Genomic DNA, 20,984 nt, shown 5'->3' with positions numbered 1-20,984 from the left:
TTCTCTAAGCCCTTACGGGTTTAGAGAGGTTGAAGGTGACTCTAGAAATATCACAAACTATAAAACTACTGTTTATAAATAAAATGTTCTTGTGCGCATGTTAGGTAGTAATAATTTATAAACTAATCGTTACCTACTTATCCAATTAGTATAGCTATTCAATACACGGTAATAACTGGAAATTCGTTACGGACTAGTGATTACATCCACAATAGTATTAGGGTCTGTGCATACGTGCCGCAAACGGCAGCCGACGTGTTGACGATCAAACTTTCCATACTTTTTGCTGTAGCAACATCTAATAAATGGGTCACCTGCTATATAAACGCTAAGAAGACAATGTATATCGCGCCACTCTACCATTCTCTCACCACACCTCAGTTAACCCGCAGGTAATTAAGAAAATGGAACTGGATATGTCACACTATACACAAAACATCAGCTGGTGTTCCAGAAGAGCCCAAGCGGGAGATGATGTAGCCTAAGGTATAGCGCGCCTGCCCAGAAGGTGTCATTTCAGATTCACTCTTCTTTTGAAGGTACCAATATTATAGCTAGCGGTAAAACGGAAACCGGAAGGGAATTCCACATTCTAGCAGTGCGTATTAGAAACATGCGATTTCGACTATGCAGGGATGCAGATTGCAGATCTTGGCGATGCACGACGCCTTGGTATTTAAAGCTTTTATTTTAATTGTCCTTGACTTTTGTCTAATCTTTTGTCACTATTTCATTGGAGCTTGTGGTCATCCACATTTTTTTTCAAATGATTCCCGCATTGAATTGTCGACATTGCAGTATGCAATCTTAAGCTACTAGAGATTCGTGTAAAATGACTCAACATTTAAATATGAAACCAATGTTATGTGATCAGTTACGCAAGTTAATGCATTGTGTGGTCTTAATATAAATAAAACAATACTTAATATCTTTGTCATGACTTATAATGTAAGTTGTGAGTGGCGAAGACTTGTCCTGGACATAATGTGTCTCTTCCATAAAAAGTCAATAAAGAGAAATGCATAATTCTCTTTAGGGTGCGTACCTCAAAAGGAAAAACGGAACCCTTATAGGATCACTTTGTTGTCTGTCTGTCGGTCTGTCAAGAAACCTACAGGGTACTTCCCGTTGACCTAGAATCATGAAATTTGCCAAGTAGGTAGGTCTTGTACCTGACATTCGGGGAAAAAATCTGAAAACCGTGAATTTGTGGTTACATCACACAAAAAAAATTTAACTGTTTTCATGAACTAATAATTAGTGTTTTCAATTTTCAAAAATTATATCAAGTGGGGTATCATATGAAAGGTCTTCACCTGTGCATTCTAAAACTGATTTTTATTTATTTTTATGCATCATAGTTTTTGAATTATCGTGCAAAACACTCGTTGCGCGAGCCTGATTCGCACTTGGCCGGTTTTTTTTTTATCATGTCTATTTAGTAAATATAGTTAGCTATGTTTCGAAGTCATATGTCATCACTCACAAACCATGGGCAAAGGGAAAACTGAAGCATTATGGACGAAAAGGTGTCATGGAGTTTCCCGAACAAGATTTTATCTAGAGTAATGTAATATCTATGCATAAAGAGATAGAAAACTCGTACGTTTCCAATTCATTATACGGAATAGTTATACCTATATTCGCAGGTAATTTAAGATGTCAACTCCCCTAAAGAATAGTTTCCGTTACAAATTGCTTCAGCTTCCTGCTTCCTTGGCAAAATATATTGGAATTAGAATCGGGATTGCGTAAGAATGAGGGAAGTTCTGAATAGGTTAATTTTGTTTTGACGAAAATTGGAAGTTGAACTAAATTGGAAAAATATTATTGTCCCTGTGTGGAGCGAAAATTCAATAAGCCAAAAATGACCTTACTGAGAGCTTTAAATAAACGAAAATTAAAAAAGATTCCGATGAATTGAGAACCTCCTCCATTTTTGAAGTCGGTTAAAAAAGAATATAATTTTTTTGGGCAATTTCTCAATTTATAGTCATAGCTTATTGGTGTTTGATTAAAGCTTATGTTTCAACTAGCTTATTTCCGCGACTTCGTCCGCGTGGACTACACAAATTTCAAACCCCTGTTTAAAAGTGTATACCTTTAGGGATTGAATTTTCAAATCCTTTGTGTGACAATAATCATAGCGAATGTCTATTGTCTAAGTCATAATAGTAATCTGCATGCCAAATTTCAGCCTGATCCGTCCAGTAGTTTGAGCTGTGCGTTGATAGATCAGTCAATCAGTCAGCTTATCTTTTTATATTGTAAGATAGATATAAAATATCTAAAAAGAAGTAATTTGTTTTAAAGATAATTATAAAACCTGAAGTAATTAATTTTTACCTTTTAATCATTTCATTTCGAAAAAAGTTTAGTGGATAGCGATTTTTCGGTCTAAGTGTGATTTTTCACCCATCATTAAACTAGTTTGAGAGAAATTAACTTTAATAAATTAATTTTTGTGTAGGTATGCAAACAATTTTGATGTTGATTATGCGACCAAGAAATCAGAGAATAGTTACTTTTCGCTTTCTTATTTTATAACGAACTGACTATGAAGAAGTCAAGAATTTGTCCATCTCTATTAAATCTTTATTGTAAATTAACTATACTAACCTACATTGCGTCTTAAAACAGTAGCTACACGTAGGTACATATTGTACTTTACGCAAAAATGACGTCACCGACCACTTGAATAAACTTAGCAAATATAGGAAACGATTATTCTAGGTAAAGTTTACTTTTGATATTATGATCTAGGTAAGCCTAGTCTTATCGGGGCTCGATTAAGTTCACCTAAATTTTAATCTGATTAAACAAACTGAAAGTATCAATTTCACTGTTGCTTTAAATACTTTAATATTTTGTGTAAATCTACCTAAATATAAAAGTAGGTGGGTAGGTACTATATTTTTTATGCTTTGAAGGTAATTAGGTTATCAGGGGTGATATAATATTAGGGGTTATTAACATACAAATAATTCAACAATAATAATTATGAGGGAATAAGAAAATTAATTGCTCTTTTTATTTTATTCTTCGGAAAAAATGATTCAATATTTAGTTATTCTAGATAGATACTTATTTAAAATGCAATAAAAAATCACGAATATTTTTGCCTGGTATGTAAACTAATGATGGAAACATTCAGAACGTGCTTACTTAGAACTAGCTTATTTACACTCGCGACTCCGTCTGCGTGGACTACACAAATTTCAAACCCCTACTTCACCCTCTTAGGGGTCGAATTTTCAAAAAACCTTTCTTAGCGAATGCCTACGTCATAATAGCTATCTGCATGTCAAATTTCAGCCCGATCCGTCCAGTAGTTTGGGCTGTGCGTTGATAGATCGGTCAGTCAGCCAGTCACCTTTTCCTTTTATATATTTAAAGATTTCTAGCTCTCACTAGGTGTGGAAATGGTGCCCAAATTGAGGTGACAGGAAACAAGGTGACGAAGGCCGGAAAGGTTCCTACCTATTTCTCATTCTACGTTCGTGTTAGTTCTTTGATTACCTACTGGATCGACAACAACGTGGTCGTACTAGACCATTGCTATAGGGATCTTTTCTTTCTTTCTTTCCTTTAAGATATTTATATGGTGTTGGTATTATAGGTCCATGGGTGTTGTATGGTTATGTGCGTATTGCTGGCTTGGTTGTTTGCTTTTCCCGCACGTTAGGTGGTGGGAGAGTTGGCGGAGTAGGTATACTTAGTACACGAGTCGCGACAGGTCGAGATGGCAGTCGACAGGCCTATATCGCATGCTGCATGTCGTACCATACATACTTGTATGTTTTGATGACTTATAGCGAATTAACCTTGTTTCTACTTTTAAGATCATTTTATTTTTCTTGCCCTAAAGTTCCTTATCAACAAAATATTAAAATTAGGTATATTCTGAAAATGTTACATATTTTTTGCCGTATGAAATAATTGTACGTCGCCGCGTCGCCATGTTTTGTCCTACCTACTTTAATTTTATACATAGCAAATAGTAATTGGGCTAATTAGACCGATCTAGACGGCCTATTGTCTAATTCATGCAATGTGTAACAGACACTAAAGTACTCATCAACTTAAAGTGGCCCACGTAATCGTCCGCGGCCCGCATCGACTGGTCTGTGGCCCCCAGTGATCTCCAATTAGCCCTAATTGTCAGCTAGCCTGCCATGCCACTAATGTGGCGCCCTCTTGAAATCCTTGAGTTCTTTTAGCCAGGAGCTAAGGAGCTGTTCTTATTGGAAACCGCTGGCACAAACATGAGATTTGAATTAATCGCGCGATTAAAATGCATTTTTCCCACTAGGTTAACTAAAGTTTTTTTTAAATAAAAAGAAAGAATACCTCTTCAGAATATCTATAGTTCTTGTGAGAGAGGTACCTGAGCATATAAATGGGGATACCTATGTCGGTTTGACAAGAAAATCTCTTAGGCTATGGCCTATGGTAACCTTTAGAAAGATTTTCGAAAACCTAAATCCACACGGACGAAGTCGCAAGCATCAGCTAGTTGTATATAAGCTGTAAGCTCGAACCTCGATAAACGATGACATAATATAAAGATTATTATGTTACTGTATGATAAATGTGCTCAGTAGTGAGCCGGTGATGGGTTGATCATGATGATGATGATAAATAACTCACGGAAATCGTAATATCCACCTAGTCGGTGGTCAACAATGTGCCTTTGTAACCTACCATCTCACACGACGAAGCATTACAAAAAGTCTTTAGAAGGTAAAATGACAAGTAAGTATTAGTATTATAATAACCTATATCGATGCTTAATTATTGAGCATACATGACTACAGAAGCCTACAGAAGCATGTGGTAGGTAGATAATAAATATATACATATATTATGTAAATATTATATACCTACCTACCTTATCTACTCTCAAAATGTGAATCTCAAAGTGAAAGTATTTTGTAAAAAGTGATTTTTTTTACAAAATATTGACTATTTTAGAAGAATATTTGAACAATGAAATAAAGATTAGGTTACCTACCTACTCTATCCGATTCATGCATAATTTGCGAGTTTAGTATATTTTAATATCATAGGTAAATTTTCTTGGCGATTTCATAGAGCGAGGACTGAGGGCCTTAATTTTTTATGACATTCAGATCATAATATAATTATTTTAATTTCTAATATTGTCTGAAATTTAATAGTTATTTTCAACGAAAGGTCGTGTAAAAACAATCTAGACTTAGAATAGGTAGGTACAATTAGCACATATATTATAGTAATTAAATTAAATTCAAAAAATTCCAACAAAAATTAATTAGATTTTATTAACTTAAATATTTAGATAAGCTTATTTGAATAATAAGGTTATTCAAATTAAGTAGGTAAGTAAAACAAAGGCTTTATATTGTACCTACAATACCTACACAATATAATATGAGCAAGAGGTATTAAATTGTTTAAATATTTTAAGTTACGCGCTAGTTGGTAGATCGTAGCAGGGACCGCGAATTTGAAATTTTTGTATAAAAACCTCTATAATATATTATTAGGCTTCGCGCAAATGGGCCACCGAACACAGTCACCGGTGTGTCACAGTCACAGTTATCGTCATAAGTAGTTAACATTATTTTTATTTTAACACGTTTTATATGGAATCGCCGCACACGTGTAGCGAGTAGGGTCCACTCGCGACTCAGTGTCTGCGACGCGCCACCGACAGCGCCACTCGCTACTGACAGTAGGAGTGTGTAGGTCATTGACCACTAGTGGCGGCCACCGACCACGTTCGTTAGCGCGGTACCAAACGACGACGTGGCGCGCGACATCCACCGGTGGCTGTGGTTAGTGGCCTGTCTGCGCGGAGCCTTACCTAGTAGGTATAAAGTTCCCTTCCCGCTGTCTGTTCCTCTGTACGCTTAAAAATCTTTTAAACTAGGTATATACGCATCGGATTTTAATGCGGTTTTCATCGACAGATAGAGTGATTCAAGAGACTTGATTGGTTTTTTCAGTTCAGGGTGGATAAACGGATCAAGTCCAAGAGTGTGCTAGCTTTAGGCATGACTTCCCTATACCGAAATGGCGTCAGAAGCACAGTTTTCAGAAGTACCTATCCATAGATTTGTATGTATTGAAAAGTCTAAAAGGCAAAAGTTAAATCATTTATTCGAAATGGGTACTATAGTACACGTCATATTGATGGTCACTTAAAATTTAAGCTACGATAGTTCCAAACGCGGCCCATTATTTATAGTAGGTATTCATATTATACAAATTACAAACCACTATAGGTAACTAATCATACATGTATACAATTCCACGTTTGTAGAAACAGTACCCAACTTGTCTCGCTGAACTTGCTTTGAAATACAGTGAAGCAATATTGTTATAGAATTTCCACGAAATTAATGAAATGAAACAAAGTCCGTTTCAGATTACAAAATTGCACATAATAACGCAATATATTGTTTGTATATTAACACTAACTCATAATTTCTTAGTACAAATTGACGTCAAGGAGCTACAAAGTAGCTAACATAAATAAACACAGGTGACATAATAGTAATAGTTATTTATTAATGGCCATAAATTGAACTAATCTACAAAGGCATACATCACTCAAGGTCCCGACCTTTGAGATAAATGTGTGACTAATTGCGAATAATAATGTTCCTGTATATTTATGACTAGAGTTTATGTAAGATAGTTCAAATATGTAAGATATGACGAGGTTATCTTAGAGAGTAAAAATAACAATTAATGTTACTCTACAAAATTTTTGTACCCAGCAATTTAATTTAATAATCTTTATTAAATAGATGATTTCCGCGACTTCATCTGCGTGTATATAGTTTTTTTCTTATATCCCGTGGGAACTCAATAAGCATTTTTCTCCTCTGTGGTAGGTATAAGCTATCTCTAAATCTAATTCCAAATTTCAGGCGAATCGATTCAGTCACTGTGGCGCGTAGAGTGACAAACATTCCAACTTTCATTTATATAATAGGTACTTATACTAGGCGAAAGGTCGAGATGGCAATCGGGGTATAAGGTGGGTGATGCCCCGCACGCCCGCACGTCACCCACACTCGTTCGCATCGGATTAGGGCGGAGGCTGTATGGCACACGAGTAGATATGGGTGTGCGGGGCTTCCCCACCCCGATTGCCACCTCGACCTGTCGCGCTATATATATTTCGCATCAATACTTATAATAAAACTGTAACAGGTCCAATTCTGTACATTGAAGATATTTTTAAAAATTTTTTTCGAGGGCACTCAATAATCGACACTGAACCCAAAACTGTAACTTTTTTCATTTTTGTCTGTCTGTCGGTCTGTCTGTCTGTCTGTCTGTCTGTCTGTCTGTCTGTCTGTCTGTCTGTATCACGGCCGCGCATCACGCTGAAACTACTGAATGGATTCCAATGAAACTTGGTACGATTTGAGGTCATACTATGAGGAAAGACATAGGATACTTTTTATCCCGAAATTCAGCATGGTTCCCTTACGAGAGGGGTTGAAAGTTAAAATGTATACTGAGCTGTAATTCATTAACGCGTAGTTCGATTTCATTCATTCTTTTTTTGTTAGAAAGGGGATATTTTAATGATTGTTCCGTAAATATTTCAAGGTCATCGGTTTTTAACCGACTGTCAAAAAGGAGGTGGTTTTTTTTCTACTTCGATTTTTTCGAGGTTTCTGGACCGATTTGCAAAATTTTTTTTTAAATCAACAGAAGAAGTTTTCCTGGTGGTCTCATAAAAAAATTCTGGATCCAACTCCTTAATCCTGATGCTGCAGGGTTACTGCCCGCCTAAGTTATCAAGATTCAGGAAGTGTTCATAGTGAATTCATATTATTGTAGGTACCAAGCAACGACTTCTTTCTCAGACTTCAAGTCCCAACTCCTGAACCCTGATACTGCTGGTGAGAGAAGAATTTAAAAAATTGCCTGAAAAAGAATCGACTGTTAGGCGGTACGAAGTTCGCCGGGGCAGCTAGTATATAAATAAAGTTAATAAGCATGTGCTGTGGTGGAAACTATATAATTTAAGTAAATATATTAAAATATTATGGTAACTACATTACTTCGTAATTTAATAAAAATAACTTACTTTGTTTCCGTCGTAAGGATAGGTAGGACAATAGAAGCGACATGTACGGGTTATTAATAGTAGCAATTGGTTAAAGTGTGTCGACGTACGAGACATTATAATAATGGTTAAGTGTAGTCACTTATGATTATATCCTATAGGTACCTACTATAAAAGCATTAGCTGGTGTCACGAGTAGCAATTCCGGCCAACCTATTATAATAACGATAAGCAATGTATTGTAATGAAGAACAAGAAATGTTTGTGAGTTAATTATAGCTAGGTATTATGCCTTATGAAAAAGCTGTGGTAGCCAAGTGGTTAGGACGTCCGCCTTCTAATCGGAGGTCGGGGGTTCGATCCCGGGCACGCACCTCTAACTTTTCGGAGTTATGTGCGTTTTAATTAATTAAATATCACTTGCTTTAACGGTGAAGGAAAACATATTGAGGAAACCTGCATACCTGAGAGTTCTCCATAATGTTCTCAAAGGTGTGTGAAGTCTACCAATCCGCACAGGGCCAGCGTGGTAGACTATGGCCAACACCCTTCTCTCTGAGAGGAGACTCGTGCTCTGTAGTGAGCTGGCGATGGGTTGATCATGATGATGATGATTATGCCTTAACGGTGAAGGATAACATCCTGAGGAAACTTGCATGCCTGAGAGTTCTGCATAATGTTCTCAAAAGTGTGTGAAGTCTGCCAATCACACTTGGCCACCGTGGTAGACTATCATGGCCAAACTCTACTCCCTCCGAGAGGAGACACGTGCTCTATGGTGAGCTAGCGATGGGTTAATCATGATGATTATGCTACAAGCAAACCTAGCTAGAATATGAAGAACAATAAATCCGGATAAGTTTGTTAAATATTTTTTTCAGTACTTACCTGTTTATACATACGAGTATTTTCTGAACTACATCCATATTATAATGCTCCGAAATTTGCTGATCTCGTACCGTATTGTAAGCTTTTAAAGTAAATATTTGTTGTTGTAAATAATAAATATTATAAGTAAATACGTACCTAAAAGTAGATATCTAATGCATTTTTATTCCTTTATATTATATTCAGCATATATCAACACATTTAATTAATTAATTTTCACTTTATTTTAAATTCAACAAACACTTTCAACGTTCGACTTTCCACCATGCGAACTGGCATTGATATTACCTATATTTACCCATGGGGTTAGCTATTCCACTTACACTAATTAGTGAGCTGGTGAATTAATAGGAGTATTGGAAATAAGTAAATTACCTATAAAAGGCATTTTATACATGAGCAATTACTTCAAGACGAATACCTATATTTTACTTTACGGAAGGATCTGGGAACCCACAACCCTCGTAGCTTTAGTTTTAAGTTTGCGTTATAATTATCACCACTATATCTTACAAATCTAACACCATACCAGACCATCAATAAGCGTAAATTATTACCTATTTTGAATAAATCATTTGACTTTGACTTTGACTTTGACAACATTTATACAAAGAAAAGATCTTTTAGATCATTTGGTTTTATTCGGCAAAACAGTTATTTAATTCCTAAATGAATATTTGGAAGTCGATACGGTAAATTAACTTTAAAAAGTAGGTTTTCAGCGGTTATGTTATTCTATTTTACACGTACATATGTATTTAAGATCTAAAATACTTCGTCTTTACGTAACTTTCAGGCTTTTTGGTAGAGATCTGCTTACAAATAGAATCAGTCTTCAATGCTACAAACGTTTTGTGTATTGTGCTATTCACGCATCAGACGGATTTTTAAGTTCGGAAAATCAACTTATTTACGAGCGGCGCACGTTGAAAATGCGGCTGCTGTAACTTGCGTCATCCGCATCTCTTCGATTACGGTAGAAGGTCCAGCTACAGTGTGGCCGACACTCGCTCACTGTTGGCCACAATGCATTGTTCAAGCAAAAATGCCATAAATTCAGCCAATCACAACAATTGCGATTGTAACAATGATTGATGCAGATTTTCCGGAATCGACCTACTGAAATTATTTTGCATTTTCACCACTGAAAAATGCGTAGCTCTTGCGGGTATTGCGTTGTGGTTGTAATCGGCAATCACCTTTAGATACACTAGTTACTGTACATCAAGAGATAAAATGTTTTCAAATTAGATTTACCTACTTTCACTATCCATTCGTGGAAAATGACCCAAATTTTACCAAATATTTCCATCTGCGCAAACAACATTTCGCGACTTGAGCCATGTAATGTGTGACATCAATTTTATTATTATTTTAGTTTTTCAACATAACGATTTCTTGTACTGCTACCGAGATACGTTATCGATTGACCTGACACTGAATTTGTATGAATTTATTATTTAAGTAATTCTTCAATTTCATTCCAGAAAGTTCATCATCATCAACCCACAGACGTCCACTGCTGGACATAGGTTTCTTGTAGAGACTTCCACACACCACGGCCTTGCGCCGCCTGAATCCAGCGGCTCCCTGCAGCTCGTCTGATGTCGTCCGTCTTTACGTAATCTAATGATATGATTACTTACTATATGATAATAATATAAATTATTTTTAATTCAAAAGCCCATGGGAACTCTTTTATTTTCCGACTGACTGGGAGTGTCATCGTGAAGCCGTTGCTTGATACCTAAAATATCAATTCACTATCAGAAATTCTATAATCCTCACGATTTAGGACTTTAGTACTTTGCAGCATCAGGATTGAGAAGTCAGGATCCGAAGTTCAATGATGTAGCCTATGCTTGGTACCAAAAATAATTTTGCATCATCCGCAGTTCCTGAAACATTATAGTTTAGGAGTGCTGTACCCTACATCAACAGGGTTGAGGAGTTGGGACTTGAAGTCTGAGAATAAAGTCGTTGCTTATTGTTGTACCTACAATATGAATTCACTATGAACACTTCCTGAATCTTGATAACTCAGGCGGGCAGTAACCCTGCAGCATCAGGATTAAGGAGTTGAATCCAGATTTTTACGTGACCACCACAAAAACTTTTTTTGTTGATTTTTAAAAGAAAAGTGCAAATCGGTCCAGAAACCTCGAAAAAATCGATGTAGAAAAAGAACCACCTTTTTGACAGTCGGTTAAAAACGGATGACCTTGAAATATTTACGGAACAATATCTAAAATATCCCCTTTCTAACAAAAAAAGAATGAATGAAATCAGACTACGCGTTAATGAATTACAACTCAGTATACATTTTATCTTTCATCCCCTCTCCTACGGGAACCATGCTGAATTTCGGGATAAAAAGTATCCTATATTCTTCCTCATAGTATGACCTCAAATCGTACCAAGTTTCATTGGAATCCATTCAGTAGTTTCAGCGTGATGCGCGGCCGTGATACAGACAGACAGACTGACAAAAATGAAAAAAATTACAGTTTTGGGTTCAGTATCGATTATAGAGTGCCCTCGAAAAAAAATTTCAAAATATCTTCAATGTACAGAATTTGACCTGCTACAGTTTTATTATAAGTATTGATTGATATTGATAGTGATTCAAATAAAGATGAAATAGGTATCTGTCGTTTCAATGTTTCAAGGAAATCTTAATTACATATTCAGAAAATTATAAATTTAATAATGAAATTGTAGGTAGAATTATGTGTAATATTCTGGTTTTGTCATAAGAATATAGGTAATACTTACAGCATTGATTAAATCAGCATTTACTTGAACTTGAACTTTATGTTTACATCAAGTTACAATTATGTACTTAAATAATAAATGTACCTAGATATTATTTTATTTTACTATAATTATATTTTTTTCGTTGCCTACTTACCTACAACCATCATCGGATAAATATTTATTTTTCTTATGATATTTATTTTAGACCTGGGTTCTGGGATGCGTTGGCTTCGTTTAAATATAGTTCGGCCCACCCTCTAAGTCTAAGAAGATTCTTCTAACTTTAACTCATTTTATGAGTCATTATTTTTTCCGCTCCAGACTTCCGTCACGCATAAAACCTAAACTGCGGTTTTCTGAGCTCATCCGTAAAGATTTTGGATGTACTTATAAAGACAATAAACATAGATTTATTACACTTGTTTGTTATAACGGCTCAGAATATAATATTATTGTAATCTAACCGGGAAAAAGTGAAGTAGGTATAAGTACCCATTACGTATTATAACAAACAATAATAACTAAAAATAAATAAGTAATTTAAGTAATAATAGTATGACATTTATGTACCATCTTTGTATACACGACTAGCTGATGCTCGCGACTCCATCCGCGTGGATTTAGGTTTTTAAAATTCACGTGGGAACTCTTTGATTTTTCGTGATAAAAACTTCACTTCTTCACTGTCCAGGTCTTTAACTATACCCATGCAAAAAATCACGTCAATCCGTTGCTCCGCGATGTGATAGAAGGACAAACCATCAAAGCAACAAACCAACAAACAAACACACCTTCGCAATTTATAATAGGGGTAGTGATGCCACTATTATAATATACCTATAGCAAACGATAGTGCCTCCTAGGTTGGGATGGAAAGATAAGCTCGTAAAATAAATAAATAATCTCTATATATAAAAACCGGCCAAGTGCGAGTCAGGCTCGCGCAATGAGGTTTCCGTACTGCAGTCTTATGGTCTAGTAATAGATAAAAAGGCATATAGAAAAACAGATGCTGACAAGAAGCGACCAAGCAATCCTTTTGCTTTTCCTATTTTAAAACTGCATTAACATATACCAACCAATAGGAAACATGTCCTTAGCTATTGAGGTAGGTACCTACATGTTCAAAGTTTTGATTTGTTTACCTATTGCTGTGTTAGTTTGATTTTATGTTGGTCAGTTGTAACAGTTTACGGGGTCGCCGAGTCATATAAATATACTGAATAAATAGGTACGTAGTACGTACACAATATAAGGTCATGACTCATGTCAGATTCAATATGTTTAAGGGATAGGTCACTTCACTGTCGTGCCGCATAAGGCTTAAATTCCCTTTACGTTTCGAAGAGCACATAAAGCCTTATAGAGAGAGAGCCAGCGAGTGCCATACCTTCGTTATTTTATACTCGTAAAAGCTGTTTCTTTGCGTATTGTCCCCAACACAGGGAGGAACGATCTGCGACTATGAAGATCATGCGACAAGCGATCATGGTGGCTTTGAAAGATAACAGGTAACAAAGGGGTAAAAAATCTTACGTCAAAGTGTAAAGTCAAATTTTTATATTTTCTTCAGAATTGTTTTAGAAATCACGTCATGCATTACCAAACAGTATCATGACAACCCCCTGACAGACAACCTTAAACTTTTAAACTTTAAGGGCGTCTGGTTGGGGACATTACGCTTAGAAACTTTTAGCTTTTATAAAATAACGAAGGTCTGGGCTCTGGCACTCGCGGGCTCTTAGTCCATTAGTAGGTACCTACTTGATTTGGGTAGGCTCAGGCGGCAAATTAATGGTATCTGTTAACCCTAAACTATCTGCGTATAATAATATGTTAATTCTTCCTTTAACGCGTTATCAATTGCCTTCGGTCCAATGACACTCGTAAACCTAGCGGAAGTCTCGTCAACTTATAGTTGGTTGAAGCAACTGATAGCTCAGTGCAGCTCTGATAGGTGATAGCTTAGTGGTTAACTCTTCGGGAGGTTCGTGTCCGGGCGGATTCGATCCTGGGCACGCACCTCTGAGTTTTAGAAGCTACTAGCTGATGCCCGCGACTTCGTACCCGTGGGTTTAGGTTTTTAAAAACCCCGTGGGTACTCTTTGGTTTCCCGGGATAAAAAGTATCCTATATCACTCTCCAGGTCTTTAACTATATCAATGCAAAAAATCACGTCGATCCGTTGCTCCGTTGCGACATGATTGAAGGACAAACTAACAAACCAACAAACAGACACACTTTCGCATTTATTATAAGGGTGCTGATTAGCGTTCTAAGTAATTAATTAAATATCTTGCTTTAACGGTGAACGTAAAAAGTGTGGGGAAACCTACATACCAGAGCTATCTTATATTTTTGTCAAGTGTGAAGCCTGCTAATCCACATTTTCCCTGCGTGGTGGCAGCCAATACTTATTTATTGGTAAGCGGAAGACTCTTCTATTCTAATGGCTTAACCTCAAATCATTTCTGTATACCTTTTAGGTATATTAATATTTCAATAGGTACTAATTTAAGGTGACATTTTAATGTTAGTCCCTGTCATTATTCACATTTAACAACATTTTAATGACAACCGTTAATTGATAACTGAAATCATTATTAAATGTTTGAGTGATTACATTTTGGATAACCTTAAATTGTTAAATTGTTCGTAAGATTAAAGGAAAGAGATTCCGAGACGTCACTTGGCCTAATCATACAAAAGCATTTATTTACATAAGTCCCAGTCTTCTTCCTTTACAACCTCTCCCTTTACTTGGGAACTGGTAGAGATCTCTTAGAGATAAGTGCTTCTCTGTCCACTTTCTTCTTTATACTGTTACTCATTATTGAATTTTTGGTACGAATAAATAAAAAAAAGAAGCGCCTGACACACCCTTTGACTCGTCTGCAATACCTTTCGTTCCAATAGGCGTAAAATCGTCATGGAATTGACTTCCAGGGAGCCACGATCCTCTGTGCTGATGAGGAACCGACGACGCAGGAAGAAGAGAAATTGTTTGCTATACATATATATACATATAGGCACAAAAGATATTTTTACTGTATGTTGCTTCTTTTTTCTTATTTTTATACTGTGCTCTTACCCTAAATGAAGAGTTACATATGAGTAGATTTTTTATTTTTTATTAATAAAAATGGCGAGCAAACGAGCAGGCGGGTCACCTGATGTTATAAGTGATTATTATCATATCCCATCATATTATCCATCATATTTATTTACACATAATTTCGAAGAAGTTATTGGACTCAGATCTCTGATGTCGTAAATAAAATAAATATTTAATACGTATATTATAATAATAGCCATACGTATAGAAAGCCATGTCACTAGAAGAATGTTAAGTAGGTATGCATGTGGAAGGAAAAAAGAGGAGAGGACGACCAAAGAAAAGGTGGATGGATTGCGTGAAAGAGGATATGCGTGAAAAAGAGGTGGATAATACGTTGACGAATGACAGGAATGAGTGGAAGAAGAAGACATGTTGTGCCGACCCCACGTAGCGTGGGATAAGGTAAGGAAGAAGAAGAATACGTATATAATAATATACTTAAGGCGCTCCAGATCCTCAGTCACGTGGAACCGAGTACCAACAACGAAGAGATGGGTATACTTAGTTATTTATTAGCTAGTACGTACATAACCTCATTTCATGCTTGGCGACCCCCCTGTTATCCAGCCAGCCGACCAGTTTTACTACAATGTAAACTGGTGTACGTGAAGTGAGTGAGCATTACTGAATCTGTTACGCATATCCTATACCTATCAAAGGATTTTGTTAGTATTTTTTCAAATAAAAGTAACGTATCTTTTTCACACGGAAATAACACACACACTTCCACCCCAAAATGGCCGCCAAACAGATCGGCTATTTCGAGGCTGCCATCTTTTTTTATTGAGGTGGTATCTAATTATCTACCAAGTAGTTATAGTGTCATAGATAAAACGCTTTATTTTTTTCTTATTACGTGATGTTTACCTATTATAATATAATACAGCACATGTTAATTTTTTTTCTTGGCAAGTAAATGGGAGAATTGTAACACAGAGTATTTACTTGGAATCTGTGTGTCGAAGTAAGTACCTGTATAGTAACAAGCAGAAGAAAGTAGCTTGGCAGTTCGAAAAGTTAAAAATAAAATCTATGTAAAATGTACTTAAGTACTAATATAATAACCAACGAATTAGGATTATATGTACGTAGTAGTTTAATAGTAGTAAACAAACCCTATTTTACCCCACTAGAAATTGAATTTCCAAAAATCCTTTCGTTGTGGATGTCTACGTTATAATAGCTATCTGCAATCTGCATGCCAAATTTCTGCCCAATCCGTTCAGTAGTTTGAGCTGTGCGTTGATGGATCAGTCAGTCAGACAGCTTTTCCCTTTGTATATATGTATACTAAATGGTATGTTTAAACAAAATGTTTTGGGAAGAGATTTCCCTTTCCGGCGAAAAAGAGGTGTAGGCAATTATCTAACCTGGAATTTCAATCTTACGATTATGTAAAAGTCTTCTAAATATAATTTTACTTTTTTTTGTTCTTTTAGTTAGGTACTTACCTACTTCCTTGAGTTAAAAAATAGCTTTCGTATTTTCTTTTTTAGGGATTACTTAGACAGGCCGTGACGCGGTCGGTCGGTCAGAAAATAGATAGAGCCGACAAAAAAGGTCATTTTCCTTATGTCACAGCTACCCCTTGTTGGCGGTTCAATTTAGTTTAATTTCAATGTAAACTTAGGAAGTGGACCAAGTTGAGGTTTGAGGAGTTAAGTGTAATGAAAACGAAACTCGTTAAATGGTTTAATTAGACCCCTTGGTTCAGAGGCGGATTTGCAGTCTTGGCCGCTCTAGGCCCCAGGCCAGAGCCGCCCCTTTCCCAGCTCTCATCATATTAAAGACTAACTTATGCTCGCGACTTCATCAGCGTGGACCACATGAATTTCAAACCCCTATTTCACCCCCTTAAGGGTAAAATTTTCAAAAATCCTTTCTTAGCGTATGCCTACGTAATAATAGCTATCTGCATTCCAAATTTCAGCCCGATCCTTCCAGTAGTTTGAGCTGTGCGTTGATAGATCAGTCAGTCAGTCAGTCACCTTTTCCTTTTATATATTTAGACTACACAGTACTTAATGAATTTACTTTATTGTCAATTTTCATCGAAATCGATTCAGAAATTTAGTTAACATAGCTGGTACCTAGTTTGCAATATTTTTCGACCTTTCAGGGATAATTGCACATTCAAATAAAACATTTAAAACGGTTATCTGTATATATACAAAAGTCCTGACTGACTGATCTATCAACATACAGTTCAAACTTACGGACGGATCGGGCTGAGATTTGGCATGCAGATATCTATTATGACGTAGGCATCCGCTAAGACACGATTTTTGAAAATCTAACCTCTAAGAGGATGAAATAGGGGTTCGAAATTTGTGGGGGGGGAGACACACATTTTACCACTTTGGAAGTGTCTCTCGCGCAAACTGTTCAGTTTAGAAAAAAATGACATTAGAAACCTCAATATCATTTTTGAAGATCTATCATATCATACTCCACACGTATAGGTTTGATGAAAAAAAATATTTTTTGAGTTTCAGTTCTAAGTAGGTGACCCCCAAAATTTATTGTTTTTGTTTCTATTTTTGTGTGAAAATCTTAATGCGATTCACAGAATACATCTACTTACCAAGTTTCAAAAGTATAGCTCTTATGGTTTCGGAAAAAAGTGGCTGTGACATACGGACGGACATTTAGACAGACAGACAGACATGATATTATACATTTATAAGGGTTCCGTTTTTTGCTATTTGGCTACAGAACCCTAAAAAATCTATAGCATCCATTAGCATCTTTAAAATTCATCGGCACCGTAATAATCGTTTTTTTTTATATCACGTAGGTATAAGTTTTGTAGTGATCGCTCTATATTAGTTTTCTCAAGGATTTACTTTATTAATCGCGATTTTTCAAACAGAAATTATTTAAATCACACAAACACTCGGACATACATCCTATACCCTACGCTATACCCTATCTGTATTGTTTTGCCAAAATGTATCGCGTAAAGTTTTATGGTCTCGTTTTGGTGGTGTCGTCCGTCCCTCCTGTTGTTTATGAATAGGTTTTCTGTACCATGTGTGTTCGAACGCAACATGAGACCTCATAGTAACATTTGTGAATATGGGTTGTAAGTGTTTACGCTTTTGCCTTTCTCGATCCTTGACCTATTGTTTCGTTCACGTAAAAACAATGATCTATTGTCCTTTTATTGGTTGCTTACGCACTTTCTATTAGTGATTTTTCTTGAACTTATTGATTATTTATATAAGTTCAAGTTAGTTATAAGTATTAATACGATGCATTGCAGAGCGGCCGCCCCTAATATGTGGCCGCTCTAGGCTCGGGCCTATTGTGCCTAAGGGCAAATCCGCCACTGCCTTGGTTGCGACAACCAATTTTCTTTCCATTTGACAATTTTGTTAAACGTACCTACCTAACATTTAAAACTGATAAATTTTTCTGTAATTTCTAATTATTTACTGGTACTTAGAGCTATTTTTTTTCTAAATGAGTGCCATCAGAAAAAGTATTACTAGGACCTAGGTAGATAGTTCGGTGTGGTTCGGTACTAAACCAAACTTACTTTGAAAAAATGCAGGTAGGTAGGTAGTTTTCAAAGTGACATGTGAAGTTTTTAGTTTACGCACCAATCAAACCCAGTTTCTTTGTATAAATATAAGCTGGTGGCAACGGAATGAGATTTTATTTATTTCTGATGTTAATTTTCGAATTTTTTTTTTTTTTTTTTTTTTTTTTTTTTTTTTAATAGATATAGCGAGCAAACGAGCAGGCGGGTCACCTGATGTTAAGTGATTACCGCCGCCCATGAACATTTGCAGCACCAGAGGAGCCGCCGATGCGTTGCCGGCCTTTTAGGAATTTGTTGGTCCGCCCCTTGAATAACCCCATGTTATAATCTAGTGGGAACACCGCCGATGGGAGTTGGTTCCACAGTTTGCACGTGCGTGGAAAGAAGGATCTGGCGCAACGGACGGTCGAAGTGCACCAGACACCCAGATGGTGAGGGTGGAATTCCTTACGGTGGCGCGCGGTGCGGTTGTAGAAAAAAGAGGGTGGAATGAGGTCAAAAAGCTCTTCAGAGCACTCCCCATTATACAGGCGATAGAACACGCATAGAGAGCTAACGTCTCTGCGGTGCTCCAGGCTTTCCAACGAGCCGGTAAGTTTGGGATCGTCCACAAGTCGAACAGCCCGCCTTTGGATCCGATCAAATGGAAGGAGTTGGTACTGGGGTGCTCCAGCCCAAAGGTGGGAGCAGTACTCCATGTGAGGGCGGACTTGCGCCTTATAGAGTAGGAGCCTATGCTCAGGCGCGAAGTACCGCTTTGCTCTGTTGAGCACCCCAAGCTTTTTGGAGGCTAATTTGGCCTTGCTTTCCAAATGATCGCGGAATTGAACCTCGCTCGAAATGTGGACTCCAAGGATCCCAATGCTGTTGGAAGGTGTGAGGGGAGTGCTCTGAAAGAGAAGAGGTAATGTAAAAGGGGACTTTTTGGCGGAAAACGCGCAAACCTGTGTTTTAGATGGGTTAAATTGCACTAGGTTTTGTGCGCCCCATTCTGACACTTTACCTAGGCAGGTTTCTATGTCAGACACAAGTTTTGAAATTTTGTTCATATTTTTTACTCATTTACCTAATTACTGCATGGCGCATGTTTTGTTTCTAACAATTAAACACCGTTACTGTTCTTTATTATAATAACATGCATATTTATGAGTGTATTCATTTTTATTACGTAGGTAGGTATGAATATCAAATTATAAGCTTACCAATTTTTACGCTAAAACAATCCAATGTTATTAAACCTCCGTCTCTCCACCAGTCAAAATAAATCGTTTGATTTCTTTAAACACACAGATCAAAGTATAATATAAAGTCGTCACTACGATAATACGCAATACATATTTTAATGTCTCAGTCATCACAAATTATTCAAAATCACTTCCCACTGTTTATTTATTACGATGAAACATTCGCGCCAATATTCTATCTGCACGTGGACATGTGCACCGTCATTGACGGTGTTTGAGACTGTCAATAAAACTGACATAACGTCGCGGTTCGTCATGCGCATACGCATTGTACGAGCCGAGTGAGCGGGACGGATGACTCATGCTTTCAATGCCAGCTGCGTCATTCATTACTACTGCCATGATAAAATTTTCACCTTATGTCTGACCATTACGGTTTATATTAGTGTAAAAGTTAAGACATGTTATTTGTACAGCAACTTTAGTTAAACGATTTCGAACTTTAGCAAGAGAGGTTGTGGTTCATTGATAAAAAATGTTTACCTGATTTCCAAGTTCGGATTGTACAATGACTGTCGCGAAATGACCACTGGTGCATGCAAAAGTAGCCAACTAATTAAATGCGTTATTATTCTGCGGATACGACACATTTACTTGTGTTGAGACACATAATTACTTTGGTGATGGAGCAGAGGATGGGAGACGATGGTATTGGAAGTAACTATGACGTGATGGAGGATCTTGCTATGTCATACTCATAACACAGTGGCAGTGCCGTTCTCATAGCAGCTATGAGAAACGCACTGCCGCCGTCACCTCGCTCTCACAGTGTAGGTAGGTACTAAATGTTAAGAGACTGAAAAAAAATTCTACAGACTTCGACTGTCAGTTTTGTAGGCAATAGGTACGAAAGTTTCTAACTTAATTTGTAAAAAGTAAGTAGTTTTTGAAAAAAAAAAAACAAGAGCGCACCTTTGGTCCCCCAAAGGCAACAGGTCCTGTTAGACTAGACAGTGTAGACGCGCTAGGACGAAGACGTCTTTCTGCGATACATATTATAGACATAGGCACCAATGGATGGACGAAGCGTAGAAAGACTTCCAAGTCCTCAAAAGGGCTTCGATTTAATTAGGTACCGATTATACTTGGACTCTTTTTGCTTACATCTTCTGTTCATTTACACATGTTTAAGTAACAATTAATTAATTATTTTACACTGTTGTCGAGTTTTGTTTAAACAAGTGTGCCCCATTTAATTTCCTTTATGGCTGTCCCAAATTACTTAATTTCTGTGACACGTACCCTTCCGGGTTAAATCGTTAGGTAAATTGGTCTCGTAAATGCTTTCACGATTTAATAGGTACTTCATTTAATTAATTTTTCTTATTTTTTTTCTATTTACAGATTAATTGGAAA

At 36.7% G+C, this 20,984-nt stretch overlaps 1 protein-coding gene across 2 annotated transcripts in view; it reads right to left on the bottom strand.

Moving 5' to 3' along the window:
• moody (G-protein coupled receptor moody) overlaps window positions 1-19,867 on the bottom strand; it is a 59,687-nt gene extending 39,820 nt beyond the window's left edge. For both annotated transcript variants that reach the window (XM_069503842.1, XM_069503844.1), the window contains exon 1: window positions 19,587-19,867. The gene's annotated coding sequence lies outside the window, so the exon portion shown is untranslated. The remainder of the gene's footprint in view (window positions 1-19,586) is intronic.
• Between the last annotated feature and the right edge of the window lie 1,117 nt (window positions 19,868-20,984).

The sequence above is a fragment of the Maniola hyperantus genome, chromosome 16 (assembly GCF_902806685.2).
Source record: "Maniola hyperantus chromosome 16, iAphHyp1.2, whole genome shotgun sequence".
NCBI lineage: Eukaryota > Metazoa > Arthropoda > Insecta > Lepidoptera > Nymphalidae > Maniola > Maniola hyperantus.
Note: the sequence above shows the minus strand (reverse complement) of the source record. Positions and strands in the feature narration are given on the sequence as shown.